The sequence below is a fragment of the Zalophus californianus genome, chromosome 13 (genome assembly GCF_009762305.2).
Source record: "Zalophus californianus isolate mZalCal1 chromosome 13, mZalCal1.pri.v2, whole genome shotgun sequence".
NCBI lineage: Eukaryota > Metazoa > Chordata > Mammalia > Carnivora > Otariidae > Zalophus > Zalophus californianus.
This window is the reverse complement of record NC_045607.1, coordinates 41,321,473-41,332,093: the sequence shown is the minus strand read 5'-3', so window position 1 is coordinate 41,332,093 and position 10,621 is coordinate 41,321,473. Positions and strand designations below refer to the sequence as shown.

General features: G+C 37.3%; 1 pseudogene; it reads right to left on the bottom strand.

Moving 5' to 3' along the window:
- Positions 1-545: 545 nt before the first annotated feature.
- The window catches only part of LOC113934134, a 29,736-nt pseudogene continuing 19,660 nt past the window's right edge, over positions 546-10,621 (bottom strand).

The window sequence follows — 10,621 nt, the reverse complement described above, 5'->3', positions numbered from 1 at the left end:
TGTTGTACACCTGACACAGATGTAATATTGTGTGTTAACTCTATTCAAAGTGTGCACACTGAGATTGTGTATCCCACAAATACACCTCATTTAACATGTCATGACCATTGAGATATAGCCACAATATACCCAAAGTACTGGGCCAAACATTTATAAGTTGAATAAAAATTCCACATTCCTATATTAAGCACCTCAAAACCAGACACCTGCCAGGGAGTCCTCTTGTGATGATGAGCACAAGGTAATGTATGGAATCGGTATATGGTACACCTGAAACTAATATAACACTCTATGTTAACTATACTGGAATTAAAAACTTGATTAACAATGAATAAATAAATAAATGCCAAAAAAAGACAATTCCCTACACGTCAATCCGCTCTACTCCTCTAATACTAAACAGAAAAACCAAACAAGAAAGATAAAACTTCAAATAGAAGTAACATAAACCTATCACAAATCATAAACAAAAATCTGTGGGATAGCTTGGATGATAAACAGTCTACTCTGTAAATTTTAGAATGAGGCTGACAAAATTTGGAAGGCTAATTTTCCCTTCTTTTTCCTGCTTCAGCTTTGTTTCCTTGGTTATCCAGTGTTTGCAAGGTCAAATTGCCTCTCAGTCATTGCATTATTAGCCTGCTGTCTTTGTATGACTCTTCACTCAGTGTATCAAGTTCAGCAATGGTCTCATCAAAAGTTGTCTATGCAAGAGAGCAGGCTTGCTCAGAGGAGTTCAGACCTTATAGTAAAAGACAGAAAAGTTAAGGATGAGACCCCGTCTGATAGGATGTGTCCATTGGCACGTCCTTTCTGCTTATTTCAAAGCTTGTTGGTATGCTTGTGGTGACTGATCCACAATCCCTTTCCTGTCAGCACAGAAGCTACCTCAGCCGTGTAATAGTAAGAGTCCCCTTTCACTTTCAAATAGAAGATTTCGCTCTCTGCTCGCAAAGCATTGTGATCAAGAACTTCTCCAAAAGAGATAGTATATCATCGCAGATGTACTCTAAGCTTCGTCACAATTTTCTCTCTGTACTCATGAATAATACTTTTTTTTTTCCCCTCAGTATCTTCTGTCCTTAGCTCAGTACTTGAGATGACTCTCCAAAATGACCTATGGCTCTTTACATGTTTTGCAAGTAACTGAGAAAAAGATACTTTCCTCATTGGAGATAATTCAGCTCCTTGCTTGGTTACAGACATTATGCAGGCTGCCGAGTCATCAGATTGCTTAGCCTACTTGGTCAGTTTTGCTTCTATTCCAGCTTAACTTTTCCTTTTTGTGTCTGAAGTGGTTGGTAGAAGATAGATGGGGCTCAGTAATTTCTGCCCTTTTGTTTTCAAAGATATTTTTATCAGATCAATGGTATTCTCATCTATTTCTGAATTACTAAAAGTTGTTTTTTGAATTTTATCAAATGCTTTTTCTGAACCTATTTGAAATAGTCATATTGTTTTTCTCTTTTAATACCTTAACGTGGTGAATTATATTTATGGATTTTCTAATATAAGCCTGAAGAAGAGCAGTCTTACACATTTTCTTTTTGTATAATTTCTTTTAATCGTCTTATATACCCAAAAAAGGCATGTTTTTCAGTTGTTTTTAACTTTATTAAAAATTATATGCTGTTATATGTAATAATTTAGGGCTTTTTTCTACAAATAATATATTGTTAATGTTCATACTTATTATTGTAGTTAGCTACAATTCATTCATTTTGACTGTTGCTTCGTATTTCATTTTGAAAATAAAATATTACAGGCTTATTCATATTACTTATGGGACTTTTTATAAGCTATAATAATAAAGACAGTATGTAACTGGCACAGGGATAGAAAATTGGCCAATGGGATCGAACAGAGAACTCAGAACTAGACTCAGGCATCCATTGAAATTTAGGTACATCGGGGTGGCCTGTCTCAACAGTAAGGAAAGGTGAGAGAATTCAGTAAATGAAACTGGATGACTGGTTACCCACAAAAATAAAATCATCACCAGATAGATTAAGGATTTTATTTTTTTTATTTTTTTTAAGATTTTATTTATTTTTGTTTATTTGACAGAGACACAGCGAGAGAGGGAATTCCACATAGCAATCACTATCATTTCTTTGATAGAACTGATTTTTAAAGATACCTGTACTATTGCTCCAACACATTAATTAGCTGTCAGATATCATCCAGACTATTTTCTTGCACTGAAATCCATTGCTTGAGAGATAGTAGAAAGCAAACATTGAGGGTGTAAGTTTCGGAAACAGGTAGGCCTGGGTTCACATTCTAACTCTGTAACTTAGTAGCTATTTGGTGTTGAACAAGTAAATCTTCTATATCCTGGCTTCCTCTTCTGTAATATCAAGATAATAATAATAACAGTACATATTTGATAGGTTTTAATATGTTTATAGTATTAAATGAAATAATATATACAAGGCACTTAGCACAGAGTAAGAACTCAACATAGGACAATTATAAAGAGTTCATTTAGGGGTGCCTGGGTGGCTCAGTCATTGAGCGTCTGCCTTCAGCTCAGGTCATGATCCCAGGGTCCTGGGATCGAGCCCCGCGTCGGGCTCCCTGCTCCGCGGGAAGCCGGCCTCTCCCTCTCCCACTCCCCCTGCTTGTGTTCCCTCTCTCGCTGTGCCTCTCTCTGTCAAATAAATAAATAAAATCTTTTTAAAAAAAGTTTATTTAGAAATAATTTTGTCCCAATTAAGTGTTTCTATAATGACATTTTGTGATACGGTTTTGTCCTGAGCTTTGGAAGAGGAATTTTCTACCTAAGAGAGGCTAGATTCAAGACCCTCCTCACCCTAGAAAATAACCTGTAGAAACAGGTTCCCAGTGGACTTGTATGTGTTTGGAAACCTATACATCAAACCAAAAATGATTAACTGAGGAAAGAAAGAACAAGTTGATTTTTATTTCTTGAAGAGGTATCAACAGCCCTGAGTGTAACTGTGGGATGCTTTTCCCTAATACTCTGTCTATTCCTGTCAAAGCCCAAGAAAATCTGCTAGACTGCGTCTGTGGTGGGAGAGTCACTGGGGCGTCTCACACCTGCATTGACAGGCTCTTCTCACTATCTGTATTTTTTACCCTGTGCTGTTTTGGAACAACATCTATATATTTTCCTTCTCTTTGGTTGAAAACAAACAAAAATAAACTAAACTAAGCTAACTAAAGGGAACAATACAAACACTCCTCTCTGAAACAAAACCACCTTGGAAAATATATTCTTTGTATCATAATAGAACCAGAAGCTTTTCCTCCATACCGGTATCTGTAATTCTAAAGAAAAATAGCATTGACCAAAAGTTAGGAAACATTGTAAAAATGTTATAAAGATGTTGGAACTTTCCAGGAAATGGCTAATTTATTAGCATCACTAAACTGGAATAACTTATTATCCAGATCTGGAGTGCCCTACCCTTTTAGTGGCCCACCTTGTCATTTATACTCTTATTCAGCATTTTTTTTTTTTGCATGAGAACCAATTTATGGAAAATAAAGATATTTATTGATGTTTAACTTTTTGACCTTTAGTAAAAAGTTTTTAAAAATATGTATCTTTAAAAAGATGAAAAATGGTCACTTTAAAACACCAAACCATAAAATAAAATAAAATAAAATATGACTAACATCCAGAAAAGAGTGTCATTTAACAGGTAACAAAACACATTCATCTATTTTACTTTACTGAATCCCAAGGGGAGAGGGTATAAATTTTACAAATTAGACTACCTATTTATTGTACAAAATAATTCCAATGAGAAGATAATTTTGCTTTATTTTTCCTATTACAGAGAAGTAGCCAGATGAAGGCAGCTTTCTATAAAGCTCTTATCCTGGGGTACTTGGGTGGCTCAGTCGGTTAAGCTTCCAATTCTTGGTTTTGGCTCAGGTCATGATCTCAGGGTGGTGAGATCAAGCCCCTCCTCGGGCTCTGTGCTGAGCCTGCTTAAGATTCTCTCTCTCTCCCTCTCCCTCTGCCCATGCTCTCCCCCTCCCCCTGCTCGCACTTTCTCTCTTAAAAAAATAAAAATAAAAAAATAATAAAAAGCGCTCATCCTGAAATTAAACTGGAGGCTACATTCTGAATCTATATGATGTCTGTTTGATCACAGGTTGGTCACTGCAGGTACCTAGGTGTAGATTATACCAATTACCTTCTGAGTTCTTTTTCTCACTTTTACTTGTTTGTTTAATTAGTTGAATCTCATTGCCAGTCAGGTGTAGAAGCCTCAAGATTTATCCTTCTTCTTAGAACTTTTTAGATCTTATCTTCTTAGATCTTTAAGTGTTCTTGCCACACACACACACACACACACACACACACACACACATAACTAAGCAGGGTGCTGAATATGTTAATTAGCTTGATTGTGGTAATCATTTCGTAATGTACACATATATTAAAATGTCACATTGTACACCTTAAATATATATGATTTTTATTTGTCAATCATTTCTCAATAAAGTTGGAAAAAATATGGGCCACAAACCGTAACTCACAATTATGGAAGGATCAAGCTATAGCCTTTTCTCTATGGAAGTTTCTGTTTAAAGGAGAATACACGAAGACTTTAAGTATTTAAGACGTCTCTAAAAGGAGGAAGTGGAGAGACACAAATCTCAACTATAAAACCCTTCAGCTGATTAGGTCAGAGCCGAGGAAGCATTTTCTTTTCTTTCTGAAGTCCGAATCTTTTCCTCTTAATTTTATTTTCTTACAGTGATATGCCTTGGAAGCCGGAGCACCTCAATTCTGATTCACTAATTTTGTATGCCATTTTTCAATCACTCTTTCTTCTCTCATACCTCCTCTGTGATATCCTGGCTCCCTACCCTCCCTCCTGCAGTCTTAGAAGTGTGATAGAAACCCGGTGTTCCACTACAGAAGGAGATGCATACAGGTTAAACTAACCAATCAAGCATCTATATGATGCAGTTTGTGCTGCTCTAAATATAGTGATTAACAGAGTTAATGTTGTGTTATCTATTTAAAACAAACAAATTGTGAACAAGGCTGCAGTTTTATTATGATCTGCCACCTACTGAATTCATGACTTTGAATGATTCTTTTACGTTTCTGAACTTAAGTTGCCATGTCAGTAAAATGAGAAAAAAATAGAAGTATATCTACTCAGAAGGTTATGTGTAGTCATTTTGCATTTAACATATGCAAAAACATCTCTACATGGGAGGTATTCAAAAAGCCTCCATTTCCAGTATTTTCTATGGTGAAACCAATTTATATTTTCATAAATTGCTGTTTTGGCTTTTGACTAAAAATGATTGAATCCAATTCCAGCACTTTGATTACCAAAGCGAAAAGCGAGTGCTAAAACTGTCAAGCGACAGCAAGTGATTCAGCCTTCTTTTTGCTGGATTGTTTTCTGGTTAAGTTAACACACATTTCAAAACTCACCCAGAATCATTGCCTTTTGGCTTTGACTCTGAACTTAAAGTGATGATATTTCAAGGAAAACTGAAATGCAAAGGGATGTTATGTTGCATTTACTTTAAGGTTCATTCACTATGACTTTTACATGACTTGTTAGACATTAGCCTCCCTGTTTTGAAAAGGCCAGGTACATCAGGGTCTGTGCAGAGGGTGAACACCATTAGTTTGCACTTTATCACTGTCATCCAGCTAAGAATGGCCGCATTTTACATTCCACAGGTAATGGAGGATGTCAGAGCTGTTTCAACTCTTATACAAGTCAAAACTTCACAAAGACTCAGGGTTTCTGATTTTAGGCGAGGAACACTTTCTCTGTCTGTCCAGGTTCCCCAAATAACCTCCACCTGCTCTGCGACGAGACTGTAGTAATTATTGTCTGTGAGTGTGTTTTGTAACCTATTGATGAACTCTGGGGTAGAATTGGTTCAGAACTTATTATTTAAATAAGTTATTAGAGGGGCACCCGGGTGACTCAGTTGGTTAAGCGTCTGCCTTCGGCTCAGGTCATGATCCCAGAGTCCTGGGATCGAGCCCCGCAGCAGGGTCCCTGCTTAGTTGGGAGTCTGCTTCTTCCTCTCCCTCTGCCCTTACCCCCTCCACTCATGTTCTCTCTCTTTCTCTCTCTCTCTCTCAAATAAATAAATAAATTCTTAAAAAAATAAATAAGTCATTAGAGGGCAGAGTCAAACTTTGCTTCAACTCTTTTCTTCAAACTGGATTTTAACTAAGATTAAGTATCATAATAACATTGTGCTACCATTCATTCTTCACATCAACTCATAGATGTGTGGGATTTCAGAGACTCAAATGATAGCGTGTTCACTCGAGACAGTCCTGATCTCGTGTGTGCCCACCTAAGCACAGCCCAGCCTGCTGCAGCCCCCAAACAGTGATGGTCTTCTTTGGGCATTGAGCAGAGCTTCTATTTCACTTCATTACATCTTATCACACTTTTCATTTTTTATTCCATTAAGGCAGGCTCATCTTCCCCTCACACGGCCAGAGGCTACCTACTGGTAATAAACCTCAGCTTCAAACCTACTCAAAAGGGGAGAAATCAAATGAGTAAAGAAGGAAGTAGACCACAACTGCTGCTTCTTTTCATACTCACAGATTTTCTGCAACTTTGGGGGATTTGTTAAGATCCTCAGTGTAATAGTCTGGGATGGACATAAATTGTGTGTTAGGAGATTGGATTATAATTCTAACTCTGGAATTCATTAACTGAACACATGAGCATTTCTGTCATCAATGTTTTCATATTTACAAATGAAGGATTGGACTAGATAATTTCTAGGTCACTTTCAGCTTGGAAAATATATGCTTCAGACAGTAAGAGAAGAAACATTTACTTTTTGTGTAAATAATTGTATACATGTTCTTGATTCTCAATGAGAAGACCAGCATTAGACTTTTAATTCTTGGTCTTTTTGGTAGTAATATTACTGTTAAAATGAATATGTGCTTTTTATGATGGTTAATTTTATGTGTCAGTTTGACTGGATTTGACTCAAATATTTGAATAAATATTTCTAGATGTGTCTGCCATGGTTTTTCTGGAAGAGATTAGCACTTGAATTTGTGAACAGAGTGAAGTAGATTGTCTTCACCAATGTAGATGGGCATCATCTAATCTGTTGAGGGAATGAATAGACCAAAGAGATGGAGGAAGGGAGAATTCTCTCTGCCTGACTGTTGAGGTGACACATTGGTCTTCTCCTGCCCTTGGACTGGGACTTACACCATTGGTTCTCCTGGTTCTCGGGCCTTCAGACTTGGACTAGAATTACCCCACTCGCTTTCCTGGGTATCCAGCTTGAAGAAGACAGATTGTGGGAATCCTAGGCCTCCATAATCATGTGAGCCAATCACTTATTTTATGTATATATCTCATGGGTTCTGTTTTTCTGGAGAACACTGAGTAATATACTTTTCTTTGCAAAAACCAGAGTTTTGAAAATTATTGATAAATTAATAATTCTTATTTTTAATTATACACGTTCACATGGCCTTCAAAACACTTTTGTATATTAACTTATTTTTTTTTCCTTTTCTTTTGTTAGAAAATGTGAATTGCTTCAAATAACTGGACAGGTATTACCATCTCCATTTTAAAGACAATGGATTCAGGATGAGGAAAAATTTGGTGGCTTAGCAAAGAATTTGTGGTTAGTTAACAGCAGGAGATAAGGTACAATTTAAGTTAGCTAAATGCTAATCATATATATGCTTATTTGATTTTTAAAATCAACATCTTATTATGAAAGATAACATACAGAAACATGCATAATACTTATTCAGTTTAACAATAGCTGTAATGAGAACACCTGTGTAATTATCACAGCCGTGAAGTATTAGAACATTACTGGCATCACAAAAGGCTCTCTAGCTCCTCTGTGCCAGTTATCAGTTGATTGCCTCTCGCCTTGAAACCCACCTTTTTTTATCTGCTCCGCGATAATAGAGCTTTAAGCACTTTTTTTCTTGGCTGCCAATGCGATATTAAGCGTTATGGGTAGAGGGAGCTAGAGGGACTTTGCCAGAGGAAGGGGTTTTTCTCTTACTCCAGTGTGTGTTGCCTTTGGCATGTATGGTCTCTAAGTATGTGCCGCATTGCTGATGCAGGATTCTCAACGAGGCGATGTCCTAACTCCCTTGTGTCTATCATTTAACCTTGACCCGTCTGTACCCCAGAGGGATGTTTCCTGCTTGCCCAGTGACTGTGAACCATCTTCGGCCTCGGTAACTCCGTGAACTTCCGTCACGCTGTGGGTCCCAACTACCACACTTTCTTAACAAGGTACGAGCTCCAATCTTGAGGAAGGACACCCCTCCCAAGTTTGTCCTTCCGCATGTACCTCCCTGAGCCATAACGGATTTCTCAGAATTGTAGTTACATGTTTGTAATTTCTCCTCTGTTACAGTTGTTTGGGACCCTGACTGATGCGCCTCACAAATCACAGATCCCTCATTTCTCCCCAGAGGCGACTACTCTCCTAACTCATTTTAAATGATTTCCTTGAGTTCCTTTATAAGTTTGCTACTCATATATACATTTTTAAAAGGATGAACAAGTTTGAAAAATTCCCTGCCAGTGCAAGTGTGTGGGAAGGGTGTTTATGTGCAATGTTGGCAATGAACGTGTGTCTTACACATGCGCAGACGCCTGCAGAACCAGAGGGCAGCTAAGCATGCCTGTTCTTGTACATTTAGGGGTACTGTGACTGGAGGGAAGAGTAGTATGAGTGTGTTTCCTTGTAACTATGCACGTGTGTGTGTGTGTGTGTGTGTGTGTGTGTGTGCGCGCGCAGGTGTGTGACTGAGTGGAAGCAAGGAGGCTCTCTGCCCAGGGAGCTCCAGCTCTTAACCTGTAAAGACCCCCACTTTTGACTCCAACTGAGGTGTGGTGAGGTGAGGAATTTCCTTTCTCACGGTGGGGAGGGCTGGGTGTTGGGTTTCATCGCACTTTTAAACATAGTTTCATTTTGTCTTTTTTGGAACTCTATGTAAACACAGTGTCTATAATCTTTTGTTACTTGCTCTCTTTTGTTCAAAATGATGTCTTTTACAGACACTATTTTTGCTGTACCTGTGGTCTGCTTTATTTATGTATCCACAATGTGTTTCCCATTCTAAAGTTGTGTGGCATTTGGATTGCTTCCAACAATCTGACAATTAGGAACAACTGTGCTCTCAACATTCTTGTATCTATTGCAAATAAGCGTGTTTATCTCTATGGACTATACACAGGGGTGAAATTTCTGAATTAAAGGGACTACCTCTTCAACATTTCTAGATTATGGTATATTGTTCACCAAAGAGGTAAACAAAGAGCTTTATCAAAGAGGTACCAATTTACAATCCTTCCAGCCATGTAGGAGAATTCCGGTAGCTCTATATGCTTGTTAACATACATTATATGAAGTAAAATATTATTTAGCATTTTCTTGACTTCTGAAGTTTAGTGCCTTTAGTGTATGTTTACTAGTTATTTGGTTTCCTCTTTTGTGAAATGTTCTAAGTCTTTTACCTGTTTTACTCTCTGGTTGTCTGACTTTTTAGAGTTTTCTTCCTTATCATAAATAATCTGGATAAAATCCTTTTATCAGCTATATGTGATGTAAATACCTTTTTCCATTCCATGGTGGTTGACTTTTTAAAAATGATATCTTTTGAAGAAGGCAAAATAATCATAATTTTAACATTGTTGAATTTACTAATCTTTTTCTTCATGGCTACTGCTTTTTGTATTTTAAGATACTAAAGATATTAATATATTCTTCCATATTATTTTCTAAAAGCTTTATGGTTTTGCCTTTCACATTTAGGTTTTTAATCTACCTGGAATTGATTTTTTTATATGGCATGAATGCTCTTGCTATTATGCCATAATTCCTAAAAATCAAATGTGCACAAGTTCACCATTACTATTTAGCTTATGCATGTACAATTTTAGGAGAGCTATCCTGATAGAGAAGGGTGCTGAATTGGGTGGGTGGGGGTGGGGGTGGAGACTTTTCTTTTTAAGAAACCTATAAATAAGCTCTTACTGATGGGAAGTACTTTACTTCCATAACTTCAAAAAAGCTAATTTTATAGATAAACCAATTAAGGGTTAGAGAGTTGAAGGAAGTTGGCCAAGGTCACACAGTAGTATCAATTTGAGCAAGGATTCAATTTTTTACCATTGGACTCAAAAGCTTCTGCTGTTCTGTCTCTCTGGGGAGGGTGTGTGTGTGTGTGTGTGTGTGTGTGTGTGTGTGTGTGTTCCCTTCTTATTTTCTTTGCTTTTCCATGCTTTTAATTTGACATTGGATTTTCCAGGGATAATAAACTATCTCTGATTCCCATTCTGAGTTTTGCCTATGCTCAAAGTTACTCCACTTTCCTTATAAGTGTTTTCTTATGTTTTTAAAATAGTCCCATATCACTTATGCTTCTCTTTCTCTGTTTATGTTATATTGTCTTTCAATAAAAAATTTTCATTCAATAAATATAGACATTTGACTATTTCCTTAAGTTTGAATTCTTATCCTGTATGCAAGGCCCCCGGAACCTGCTCTGGTTTGCTAGCTACATTCGGTGGAGCCCTTGGGGGCTCTGACAAATTCCCAGATAATACACACTGGTGGTTGCTGGGCTAAGCAGGTT